This window comes from Ceratina calcarata, unplaced genomic scaffold (assembly GCF_001652005.2).
Source record: "Ceratina calcarata isolate Rehan_Ccalc_2016 unplaced genomic scaffold, ASM165200v1 scaffold525.2, whole genome shotgun sequence".
Taxonomy (NCBI): Eukaryota; Metazoa; Arthropoda; class Insecta; order Hymenoptera; family Apidae; genus Ceratina; species Ceratina calcarata.
The window spans coordinates 1,156,155-1,170,321 of NW_017176396.1; positions in this window are offsets into that span (position 1 = coordinate 1,156,155).

Here is a 14,167-nt window from a genome sequence, read left to right on the forward strand (position 1 = left end):
CGTTCGAACCGACTGAATGGAGATTTCGAAACTCATTGAGCAAATATAGTGCAAATGGAAACCGCGTGCTTTCCATCGATCCGTTTCTGATACGAGACAAACATGCCGCAAATGTTACGATGAAAATATGATAATGTACTGCCACTCCATTCAATTCTCGATAAAAATATTGTCAATTGTTTCTAAAGAAACAGTTGTTCAAGATCTTGTATTCTATCGCATGTACGATAAGAATCAGTAAGGACACATGCTTTCTGCAAGTTGATCGGATGCTCTGTTCTTTCGGTACGGGTTCATGCCCCTTTTCGTTTCCATACACGATAAAGGGGGGATCGGTCGACGACAGGATGCTCGATTCAATCGATCGAAGGTGGAACTCTTTCGTAGAGTAAAAAGTTATAAAAGCGAGAACAGAAGGGTAAAAGGAAAAAAGAGGAAGCAGAGGCGAGGTGAGAAAGCGGCCACGAGTCCACAAGCTGGCTGGAAGTTTTCAGGCGCGATATCAAAGCGGGCATCTCGAACGGCGCCAAGGCCATAGTTAACGAGGTCCTCGTCTGGCCATTCAGCAGCAGGGTTCTCTTGTCGTCGTTGTCGATTCGGTACGTACCTGTGAGGCTTACCTGCGGACCACGTTCATTGCATCCTGGCCCCGACCAGAAACGACGATGTACGCTGCGGGTCTCGCCGGTTCGCAGCACAAAACCGCCCACTCGACGGCCACCGTGCTACGCTTTCTCGTTCGACCACGCTCGAGACGTGTAACAAGCTCCGAAGAGAAAAGCGAACAGGCTACGCGTCGTGTCACTCCACTGTGCTCGACCCTGTCGGCCACTTAGACGACACCCCTCAGAGGTATCGTCGATTAGCTTCGAAAAATCCACGAGGAGATCCGATCGTCGAACGAAATTTCACAAAACATCATTCTCGAGTTTCGTTGCGTCCGTATCGTAAGACGAACACGAAGGAGGACCGTAAAGGCGGACACGAACGAGAACGAGGAGAGACAAAAAACTAAGAGGAATCGAAGGGAGATACTCCGGAGGGTACTCGGGGAGGACCTGCGGTGGTGTGGAGACGACGGTCACTGTGTAGCGTAGGAACGAGAGAGACGACAGGCTCGGGGAGAGTCACCAAACTCGTCATTCACACGGAGCAGCGGGCCCCGGGCGTACCTGGAAACGGTGCTAATGATATGCCCGGGCCCAGGTTGGTGAATGGAACCTTTCTGGAATTCTCCGACGGTTTCGTAGAATTAGGAATTCCGAGGACGGATCTACTCCTTCCTCGGCCTTTCTTTCTGGTTCCCGCATCTCGCGGATCAGAGTTGACTCCATAAAGAGCTGGTTTGCAGCGAGGAGGATAAAGAAGCGGGCGAAACGCTTTGTGGGAAACGTTTCGCCCCTTCTTCCTCTATCTCCTATCCATCCTATCCTCGTTTTTCGTTTTCCGTCTCTCTCCCTCATCTTCGACAACGCCACCGCTCGGGGCTGAGATTTATAAGCGCGAACGAGCCGTTCAGGGACGAACCGCCGGCTCATCCTCGAATGGGAACAATTTAGGGAATAAGGACGCGGCTCGGTGCCGCGCGGAAATCGCACGGGGAGGCGAAAAAAGGAATCGTCAAAGCGTCGCAAAAATTGCTCGACGCGATTGTGTTTACCCCCGACCGGAGAGATCGCAACGAGCCCGACTGACTTTATGAGATTCGACTCGCTCCGAGGGGTTGACTCCTTTGTACGGACACGTATCTCGCGGTTACCGTTGCGGTTAACTTTTTCATCCCCAGTTATTCCATCCAATAAACGGTAGATTTTTTCGCTCTTCATAATCCAACGAGACGAGCTTGTGCCACTGGGTTTATTTTATTAATTTCTTTATGGAAGATGCTTTCAAGGGAGATTAATGGTATTGTTACAATGAAAGGTAATTTCTAAATGCATCGTCTAATTCAAGCAGTTTAACTCGAGGTAAATTTCGAGCGTGGCTGGCGAAGTAGAAAACAGGTTTAGCCGATCTGCGCGCGCGTCAATTGTTTTATAGTCTGTTCCCCCTTTCTGGTTGTGTTGCCTTAGCTGGCCGTCTTCCGACACTCTCGATTTGGTCACTTTTTGCGCGTTTGACAGTGGCTACCGTCCCCAAAGTGGCGCCACGTTGTACCTCTTCACTTCCCATCATCCCCTTAAAAAGTCTTTTTACCAGTTGGATTATTTTACGTACCTCTGTTCAACTCTGTGATTCCATCCATCCGAAGAAAGTTGAGAATTCCAAATCTAATTTGTATCCTAATTCCTAACTCTACAGAAGTTATTATATTTTCTTATATGAACTTGAATCAATATAAAGTTAGTAATGAGATCATCGTTGCATTGTATTTGAGTATCACGTTGCTTTTTTTATTCGATCAAATGGCTGGTACTTGTATCGAAGAAATTTGTAGTCCTGTAACTTCTTTTAATCGTGTCAATTTTCATCAAATCTGTCGTACGAAGTAATAATTAAGAAGGAAAGAGGGTGACGATTCCAACACTCGAGCAAATTTTCCAGCATTCAATATCTCCGGGGGACGCGGACCCCATTTCGTATCGCGATGGTTTCGTGTTTACCGCCCTCGTTCTCCGCTCGTTGGCGCCCGAATGAAAAGGAGAGGCGCGGAGTCCGTTTTATTTTATCAGGAACAGCGTGAGAATTCGTTTACCTTTTTCCCATTAAGGAGCGACGATGCCGGGGCTGGGGGCTTTGCGGGACCGGGTTTGCCGTGTCATCAACGTTTTATTTCTACCACCATCCTCACAGAGCTCCGAGAACGAACGCAAAAGTTTAATTAATTTCGAGCCGCGGCATTAAGTGGCGGTATTGGACGCTCCCTTCGCGTTTCTTGCCGCTCAGCGGCCACCGAACCGAAATCCTTGCCAACTTTCTTCCTTGCTGTTTTGACGGCGTCGCGCCGCGTAGCCTCGTGATTTTGCTCGATTAAAAATTAGTTCGCTCGCGAATCGTGCAACTCTGATGAACTCAAATCATTTGTCATAATCGCGGGATATCTAGTATACTTAAATAAAGAGAATTTTGTTGAATTTGAAAAATCAGAATATCAAGAATGCTCGTAAGTCTCGAATTTCCTAACGCTCGTGTTTAGCGGAACCTTCGAAAGGGCAACGCGTTTCCGTATAAAATTCGTCAAAGCTTCGACGCGTCGTTTGCGATCCCCGTCACCTTTTACCCTGTGGTCAAGTCAGCGGCGGCAAGTTTGTTTGCTCTCCGACCGGATCCGAGGGTGGTAGGTACCAGTGACTGATCACCTCCGAAACTGAGAAGGGTTTTCGCGGCAAATCCTCGAGGACAGGGGTCGCGGTCGTGGCTTAGGTGGCACCGTGGTCAAATACTTAGGTCTTATAGGCTGACGATAGGCTCCGTTAAGTAGAGGCGCGTCGAAGAAGCTGACAAATATAAATCGGTACCCTCGTAAACGGCGTTGCGTAATGCGGACGCATTGTGTATAACACTTGGCGATAGGCGTAGCGTGTACGCTACTCGTCTGTCTTGTCCTCCTCTTCGACACTTACTTCGAATACGAGGTAGGCGGAAAGTATGGCAGCTGGTCGAACATCAAAGATGTACGCGAGCGATGAGAGAGCGTACCGTGTCGAAAGCGCGTTGTCGCGCATGGAACGCGAGTACGAGAAGTTTGGAACACGTGTCCGCGTCGCGAAGCGCTTTCAGCGTGCATCCGCGAAACAGATACGCGTTCTCGAGCGTCGTACCTTCCACGCGGCGTGCCTCGCGCGCGTAGATCGACCGTGCGACGCGTTGACGCCTTCGTGACACGCCTCGATAACAAATCATCGACAATTCCGCGAAGAAAGAGCAGCGTGTACTTGCAACGACGACGACTTGAAAAGCCAGGGTTCCCGAGTCGACGTGAAAGGGTCGAAAGAAAAGATTCATGGGATTCGCGGACGGGAATAGTTCCGTCGACGTTACGGCTGCGGCGACTACGACAAACCGGAATGCACTCGATTCGGCCTGTGAACTTCTACTTAGCGATGGACTTAATTCGTAGATTAGCTGTCTGACAAAATGTTTTCAAAATGAACATTCGGCCTGAATTCTTGAAAGCATAAAATATTTGAACTTAGTTCCTCAAACATTTATGTTAATTTACTGTTTTGCAAATTAGTTTAACAGAAATAGAATATCGATTTTTTCCTTGTTCTACATTATAATACAATAGGGGAAATTTGTGAAAACACGATTATACCAAATCATTTTCTATTCCGTGTGAATCAGTTTGAGAACTTGAACAGAAATTGGAGGACTGCGCTTGCACTCATCGCTACGAACCACTTGCTTTTATTTCGACGCTCGTACGTAAAACTAGCATCGCGACGCTCGAATGATCCCGCTTCTCAACCGACGCGAACGCGCGTATATTTTACGCGACGTCGGTCCATCCATCAAGCCGTCGAGCTTTGGCTCGCAGAGGTTAGAAGTCGTATACTAGGACGAGCAGAAGAACGAAGCGTCGACGAATTGCTAGCTTCTCAAGACTCGGATTAGGGTAGTTTGAGATCAAACGGACACTCTTGATCCCCAACGATTCAAACGATCGCAACTTATACGCGATTTAGCAAAGGCTAAGTCAAGGATTAATTGTGCCATAAATGAATGACAACAAAAATTGATTAAGAAGTTTAGGCCCTTTTTGAATTCTACGTGAGAGATAATTTCACGTTAAATATATCGCACCATATAACAACGTCTTCATCGACCATTGGGCACGAGGTTTCTGAACCGCAGCGACGATCTTGAAGGAGCGCCACGGAAAGGTGTCTGTCTACCGTTATTAGTTCACTAGAAGCGGGCATGGTCCGTGGCGATCTCCGACAAGCGGCTGTTACATTTCCTGCAGCGTGTCCGGTCCATTAAACGGCCTAGAAATATCCGGATGACTGATGAAAAGAATCTTTGTTACAAGTTGCGCACAGAAACAAGCTCCGGCACGCCGGACGACGCTAATCCGAGTACATTTTCGCGGCCGTTCATTAATCATTCGGCGGCCGCCGCGCTGCGCTAGGTCCCTGGACGCGTTCCCTCTCACGGTGATGGCTCGTTGTAAGGGCAGAGGTCCCGATGAGTTATCGGTGCTCGACGGTGCGCGCAGCGAGCGCGAGAGGCCCGTCCTAGAGGAGAAACAGGGCCGCACCCTGCGATCGCTTTGAAGCTGGTGAACGACAACGCTGACAACTTCGTTTCGCCGCGAGTGCTCCCGATCCATTAACTTGGGAATTCGCAACGAGCTGTGTACAGCAGCGCGCAGAGGATACGGATGAATTTCTTGGCCACTTTCAACGTTGTATCGCCACGAGTCCCACTTCGCAAATTAAAAATTATATATCTCGATACTTATCTCGCGTGTTGAACTGACACGAAGGCACGGCGAGAGATCATTATAATTTTGTCATTATTTCCTCATTCTTCGAGGAATCAATTCTCGGTTGGCGGTGACACGGAATTCGCATCTGAAGGATGAATGAAAATCAACTTAGAACCAAGGCGAGCGTTAATTGCTGAAAGACCTTCGAGACAGTATATCTTAGTTGGTGCGGCTGACAAAAGAAACGCGCCGTAGGAAATGGATGGTTGAGGATCGGTTCTCCTTCAACCACCCCCGCGATGGTTCACGGTGGCGAACATTCAAGAGCATCGCGACGGGTTGCAACGTCGCTGCGCCGGCCAGAGACGACGGCTGGAGGAGATGACAACGATCAGCGTCGAACGCGGAAGAGAGGAGGACCCCTTTCGCGCCGTGTTGCCTCGACGGGAATTATTTAAATGGATTACCGCGGCAACTCCGTGGCAAAGTTTTCCAGGGGATTCGCTGATCCGCTCTTAAAATTTAGATGGATTATAAGGAGGCGGAGGATAGCGAGGGGTGGCAGGTTTCGGCTGCGAAAAGACGAAGAAGGCATAGGGACGAACGAGCGTCGGCTGGGCGGCAGACTTCTTACTTATTATACTTAACGGGGGACGGAGTCTTTTTAAAGGAGCTAACAATGAGGGATGGTGGTCGCACAGGTCCCCCTCCCACTCCGTGGACCACCCTGCGCCACCCGTCCACCCGTCTTCAAGAAAATGTTTAATGCCGCGGAAAGTAAGACGTGGTAATTAATATCCATTATCTCCCGCACTGGCGACCCCCATCCAATTAGCTACGCGGATTTCTCGACGCGAAAATGCGGAAATGCATTAAGGTCGCGCCAGGGTGACGGTACCGTACTCCGATCGACTTGAATTTGTTGTTCAATTTTTTCCCTTAATTTCTCACTTCCATTCATAAATGCGAAAATGATTTACATGGTGAATTCGGGGCGGAATTTATGTTATTAAGACTCGTTGCGTCAGGCTTATTAATAGTACCAAATAGTTGGAACATAAGATTTCAATTTTGCAAGGTGTTTAGTCTTCGGAACTTTGCTACAATATTCTTGGCGACGAGCGTGGAGAATTAATCTAGTCGAGAGAAGACGGGATCACGACAAAATCCCGCAACAATGCGACAGATTTGACGATTAGCAATTTCCTTCGGCGTGCTCGCAGAGGGCTTGTACTCACGGTTAAACTCGGTTGTAATCTTAGAAATTGCCGTGACGGGGATCCATCGTTACTTCGTGTAATACACGCCCGAATGCCCGCTTGTATAATGTATCAACGTGTACGATACATGCACAAGGAGACATAGTCGTGTCCTAATAATTCAATCGCAAAAATACTTCGTTTGTATGTGACCAAATTTCTTCAAACTACTCCAATGCTCTTACAGTATTTTATTTTATTTTACTATAACTATACAAAACTGAAAAATTTTTAATAACGTCAATGTTGATGTATAGGATTACTAATGATACTGGAACTTGAGGAAACGTCATATTCTCATCGAGGTAAATTTTACGGGATTAAATACTACGTACGGTGTGTGCTAAGAGTGAGGAGCACGTGGTAGTACCATTGCCTAATTAATATTGCTTCCCCACTGGCGCACAAACCGTTTATCAAAGAACATTATTGCCGTCCCGTATCAATTCATATTCGCGGCGGGAGCGCATTCCGAGAAACGTAAACGTTTCCCCGTGGGACGGGAGGAAGTAGCGGCTGCCGCGATCATTTCGATCGGGAAATAGGAACGGGTCGATGTTATAATCAGTGTAACAAGCTGGACGTATGCTGTATTTGAAGTTAAGCTGGTAAGAGCCAAGTTGGCACACGATGATCGGTATTTAACGATTTACATGCTCGCTTTCCGTCGCGTGGTTTGTACACCCTCTCTTTGATGTGTCATTCGTTAGGTGAAAATAACGATACGACTATATAGTATAAAGTGCGTCAGCGTTCCGTTCTCATAAACAGTAACATAATGCTTAATAATTTTGATGCATTGATTTATTATCGACGACGCTGAATAATTGCAATGGCTAAATATACGTAGACTATTTATCTCTAAACTGATCTATTTATTCGCGTCGTTTTTATAGCTTTCATTAGCTTTTCGCAGAGGTAACTAACAACGACGTGATTATCGTTTAATTTTGAGGTAGCTGTTCGGTGACTATCGCTAGCCGATCAAGCGGGTACAGATTCGAAAGATAATTTAGAGCGCGACACAGCTCGACTACGATACAAGCGCCATAATTAAGAGTAGCGACAATTAAACCGTAACACGGTCTCGTCCAATTAACGTAGGAAAGCGGTGCGGTGCGGCGTGGCACGGCGCGAGCCGCCGATGCTGCAATAACGCGAACGACACGAGGAACGCGACTATAAAGGAGGCGGCGGTCCTGGAACGGAAGCGAGTAGCGCAGGTAGGGGCGCGCTATGATAATAACACCGATTATCGCGGTATTCGGGAAATTACTGGTAAGCTGCGGACCTGGTACATAATTGAACAGTGGCCAGATACTGGCTCGTGGGCGAAGCGCGTGTGCGCGCATAACGAGGAGACAGCAACCAGCGGCGGCGTTTTCGAGCGGGGAACGGAACCGAGAACCGAACGGGTCTCTCGCGCGCGCGATCGTAGGTAGTAGGTGCGAACGAACGGTTGCATACGAACACGAACACGGTGGAACACACTATAATATAACTCCGGTGTCTGCGTTGGCTTTACTTCTACACCAGTGCCGGAGGAAACACGGCTATCTATCCGGCGGAGGTTTATACGCGTGTTGCCGCTGTAAACTCGCGCCCGGGTACCGGCTACGTAATCGTATGAGATCCCATTGCATGAATATAATTTGCATACAAGTTGGTTATATGGCATGGGCCGGCATCAGCTGGCTCGACCGTATAAACGATTATATGGATCCAACAGATGTAGGCGGACCCGCGACCCCGCGTACTCCCGCGATTGGCGTTGTACCTTTTACGCCCTCCTACCCCCCCTTTCTCGCTCGCATTATCACTAAATGCCCTGCTAATGGCAACGGGCTATAATTTATAGCACCCCCTTTCGTGCGACACCAACTTCCACCGCCTCCGGCGTTTCGTATCGCATCCTGGTATTTTTTTCCTCGCGTATCATCTACGAATTTTTCTCCGACTCTGGTACTAGATAGATAGATAGACGCAACTTCGACTCGACGAACGAGCAGAATTTCAAATTAATCGTTGAAGAAGTATCGCGATTCACCGTAAGAAAAGGAACAACGGTGCGTCTAGTAGGTATACACACGGATCGCTAACGCGCGGCACATCGTTAAGCCGGGAGTAGCGTTGTCGCGGGTTTCTGCCTCGTCCTTTTTTCCCCGGTTGTCGGTGGTTTCGCGTCTCCGTGTTGAGTTAGGCGAGGCTCCCTTTTCGTGCGCCGCGGCATCCCACACCAAGCGTCTAATCTAATGGGAGAGCCACGACCGGACCTCGACGGAGAGGTGTGGGCATTTTAGGAGAAAATACCACGACGACCCGATTGTCGCCCGGTTGCGAGAGCGACCGAGACGGGAACAGAGAAGGGAGACAGGAAGCTACGGGTAGAAGTGCAGAAGCAAGGTAGAAGATCCTTTGAAGGAGCCGCCGCCACTTGTTGTTGGTCGATCAGCGGCCCCCTTTAAATCCGATTGCCACTCTCACCCGCCCCCGTCCCTCAAGGGCCGTTGCCGTTACTTCTTCTTCTTTACCATCGACAGGATAGGCGCCCTTTTAGGGGAGGACGTTCCGCGGTCCCGTGCACGCCTCGTCGGGCGTTACAGATTTTCGTTTACATTTAGAAGACCGAAACGCGCCGGACGCGCCAATAAATTCCACGGCGCCCCGAGTCGGCCCTTTAGCGCCACGTACCACGCCAATGATCGCCTGTCGTCGTCAGACCGTTCCGTTCAAAGGGCCGGGACCGCCCGTGTGCGCTCGCCGATCGGAATGTTCCCCTCCGGTTGCTCCGAATCGAATGGTTAATTGTTCTTGGCTACCGTGTGGGAAACTTGCTAAAGATTTAGAGCAACGATTTTTAAACTTAGGGTCTGCGGTAGCCAACGGCTGTCTGCAAAAATGCGCAAAGTATTTTATCGGAGTCAATTGTTGGAACAAGCAGGAAAAATTATTATACCCTTCACGTTGAAACGATTGTACATAAACTCTATCCGGAGTTTTATTCGAGTAACGCGATTAAGAAATGGATACATTAGTTTGCATTCAAATATTGTCAAGTGAAACGGCGCGCATATTTTATAGCGAAATTGCTAGCGGGCACAGTCGGTTTCTTACAACAATTGAAAATTACCGTACACGCGATCACGTTTCACGATAAACCTCGGCGGCGACGTTGCTACCGAAAGCGATAATTTCCTTTCTCAATTACGTTGAACGGGGTCGTACAAGCAACCCCCCTGTAGTTATCTCGGTGCAATCGGCGGTTCTCGCGTCGCGACGGTACGATCACGAGCGAAATTTCCCTCTTCCCACCACGTCCCCTTTTTTCCACCCTCTTTATTAGCGAGTAAAATCGCACGCGAACATTCTTAGATGTTGTATCCCGTAACTATTAAATGGAAACCGGGGCTAAGATTACCACCGGCAACCCTAATCTCTCCCACGTCCCGCGCTCTGCGAGCCGATACAGATATCGTGACCCACTTAGAAATGTCTACATGTCGTGTTCCCCGACCTTTAAACCTATCGTGTAATCAGCACAACGTTCACGCGCGGCTACCCGCCGTCCGATAATTCGTCTCACGTATCTAAGCTACCCGATATTTGCACCCGCGCAAAAATATAGCCTGATACCTAACACAGGTATCAATAACGACACGAAATGGAATACATTTTCCTCGCGACTGGACGGGCTATACGTGGCGTGTCGTGAACCTCAAGAATCTTGGCTTTCAATGAGTGAAAGCAACAAAGGTGTAAATTGTTTCGGTAAATATAAATCAGATAGCCGAGATCGTTGAAGAGAGGAAGTTCGGGAGTCGTTTCGTAGCAACTATCTGTAAGCGACGTGTATTCGATAATGTCGGAACAAAATGCTATCGGCCGGGGCCGATTACACGAATGTTCGGAAAGAGCGGGCCGGCGGGCGAGAGGAAGCGGTCAGGCAAGGAAGAGACAGGAAGCGACAGGACGAGACGGTGGCTAGGAAGGTCGTCTTGCGAAAGGGTGAGGGAAGTCGGCCATATTGAAAGAGGGTGGTGAACGTGAAGCGGAGGAAGACGAAGAGGAAAAGGCGCCGGCCGGTCGCCGGGTACTCCACCGAGGAGGGAAAAGAGAGGCCGCGAAAGAGAAAGCTTGTTCCCGGCGCGGCTAGCGGGCCTTGTGCACGGTGTCAGAGAGCGAGCAGCACCATCTTGTTAACAGTCGAGTTCTTTTTCCATCAGCGTCGACTCCGATAGGCCTATGGGCCCATGGTGGGCGTTCTTCCTCGTCTTCCTATTTTGTCCACTCGTTCATGCTCCGCCTCGTGTGGTAGCTGCACGGTTCTCCAGCATGCGATCGGTTGCTGTATACCAGCTAGTATCGGTTCCCTTATACGCTCTGCTGACCGATCCGCGAGGATATGCGACCAGTTACCGCCGGCAGCGTCTTTGACCGCGTCCTTGCTCGGACCGCAGGACACGACTAACTGCTGCCACCTGTCCGGTTGGTAATCAGCGTCGTTAACCCAGTCATGTCGAGTACGTCATGATTTCATTATTTTCACGAAATACTGGCATATCGTAAATGTACAAAACAGTTTTCGTCTAAAGCTCGGCAGTGGATCGATTAGTAGGAAAAAAGATCTTGGAACGCGGTTAAACCTAGAATTTCTAAGGATCAAAGTAAGGGGAAGAGTACCGTGAGCCGAGAGGAATCTAGGACGGTCGGGCACGGCGCCTAAACCGATTCCACGGTGGATTACCGCGATTTCCATAATTTCGTTACGCCTTAAGTGGCCGTTAGGCCTTAGGACCTTGATCGCGATACATTAAAGTATCGTATATCAAAAGCTCGTCATCCCCCGGGTCCCGAAGTTGCATTAATTACGGATCCGAGGGAGTCGCTCGGGTCAGTCACGCGAACGGTCGAACGCATCGATCCATGGTCCTGTTTCGGGTTTTTATCGGGTTCAACGACGCTTTCGAGGGACAGGTGCGACTAACCTTGAGATAAGGTGTCCGACCAGCTGCATTCGCCGCGAACGAGTCGTCGCGTCGTTAACGGCACGGTAGACGACCGGATAGAGAGTCGGTAGCACCAAAACCGGAGGAATAAGGGATGATACATCCATTACCATCAGCATGCAAATTAGATCGAGGATTACCGCAAATCCTTTCGTAACAATCCACGCGGTCCGGGGAAAGCCGCGCGACGAGGGAAACGGGAAGGAAGAAGAAAAAGGTGAGAGGAGGAACGTTGTTGGAAGATAAAGATTCGAAAGGGAGAGCAATTCGCCTGAAACTCCTCGCTGGAACTTAATTATCGTTTGGCATCTCTGTTCAGGATGCTCTACATACTAGTGGACTGACGACTGGTCTCGTTTTAAATAACCGGAATAAATACCGGAGAAATGGACGCGCTCCTAATGGGTTACACCGATAACGCTTCAAACTTTTAACACGTGTTCCTTAAATGCGAGATAATCAGAAATAAGCTGATGATCGTTTTGCAATAACTTCGTATCTACTCATGTAACGGAGGGAATTTTGAATAGCGATACGTCTACGTGACTTCGTGACAGATCGGATGACTTTCCATTTGTATTGTACTCATTCGGCGTAAAACGCAAATGAACGCATTAAGACGATGAACAGTCACAATAAACGTATTGTTCCCGTTTCGTTTTATACTCGTGAAACCGCGACGGAATCGGCGTTGACATAATTTCCTCGGCGATACGAGCCAGGGACAAGCTTCCTCTGTTCCTCGTCGATCTCCTCAGTCAATCAGGAAGATCGAGGAAGCTACTATAAATATCAATTATAACCGCGTTCCCCGCGTGGAACAACCGCGAGCATTCATTTGCCGCATCTCACCCAGTAGTCTCTAGACCTGATTATGCTAACAGGAAACAGGATTACGTAGAAACGAGTTCCATTCATTCGTTGAATCAATTTTGCCTGTAAAATACTTCATTCAACGTGATTCGTTCGTTGCAACGAATCCACGCAGTCCACTTTTTCTCTCCGATCCGTCGTCTTTCTCTTTGATTCCTCGTCGCTGCGACAACTTTATATGTCCCCGCTCCTGGTTATCTGGCGGCGTTTTACGATTATTGTTACTTCGTTTTCTTCTCGTGTTAAGATACACGGTTGTCGAAGAGTATCGACGAAAACAGCTGCGAACCGACGATATTCGAGGAGTCGACCCACTTTAATGAGTTTGTTCAATTTGCATGGCCTAAAGATGGACTGGAGAACCAGAATCGCGCGTGTATCATCAACCGGAATGATAGTTTATGGGACCGGTGGCCGGGAATCGTGGATTTTCGCTGTTGATGCGTGAACTGATAGTCAAACGCGGAGCTAAGTGGATGCCGTACGATATTATGATTCTCGTTTTCGTTTTAGACCGAAGGAATGTGTGTATCTCGCGAATCTATCAGTTTAATAGAAAGTAATTGAAATGCAAAATTAATTTAATCAACTTATTGAAGCCGGTATACAGAAATCATTAAGAATATATATAAAAAAAAAGTAAAGAGTCGTGTTTGGCATGCGGAATTGATGAAGTAATTTGAAAATTTTCCAGACAAGACAGTAAACAGATAAGCACAACCGATAGAGATGAAATGAATCAGACTCACGTGAGATAAGACTTGTACTTAACGAGTTGTCGATATTTTATGCGCATCGATATCGCACTCTATACTATCTCTAATATGTGTAATGAATCGACATTCCACTCCAACGAAGAATTCGCATTAGAAACAGTCGCCGGCGTTTCAAGATTCGGAACGCACGTTGTAATTAACTCACCGATACGGTGCATAGCGATAAATAAAAATACAAAATTATCAGTGAACGTTACACCGTGCAGCATGGTTTACAGTGGGTATGTGTTCTTGGGTAGAAAGGAAGGGAGAAATAGCCAGTAGCCAAAAGCAGCGCTCGCTGACTGGAACTGGACCTATAAAGATAAGGAGCAGCTCCTACCGCGATGTGCTCGCCTCGCGGTTTCATCATCGGGCGTGTATTAAGGCGGCCGTGTACGCGGATCAGTCGAACAAATCGCACAATTAGCCTCGACCGCGAACGGAATCGAGCGAAACGGAAAAATCGCGTATCGATACGTGGATGGTAAAACGATAACGTGCGGCTACCGCTCGTTTTTCTGGCTGTTCCCGCTGCGAAACGATGAGAAACTTCGCGCTAGAACGCGTTTCGCATGGGGATCGTTCGACTAATAGCGGCTGAAGAGTGCAAAATGCGATCCTGAGGCGCGGAGCTGTAAGTATCGCTCGAAAGGTTTTGCAAGAGTATTTCTCACAATAAAGTTGCTCGGAACGCTACGCGCCTATTCTCGATTGCATTTCCTTAGTAATAAAGTTTCTGCTGCGAATAACTACGGCTAACTGAAGTAAGCAGGAATTTTAATTCACCTGCGCATTTTGCATGACTTCACTACTATGTGGCTCGTACATTTTGTATACGTGTGTACATTGAGAAAATTTCTTCTCCTAAAAGGCGACTTAAGGATGTATTCCCTATAC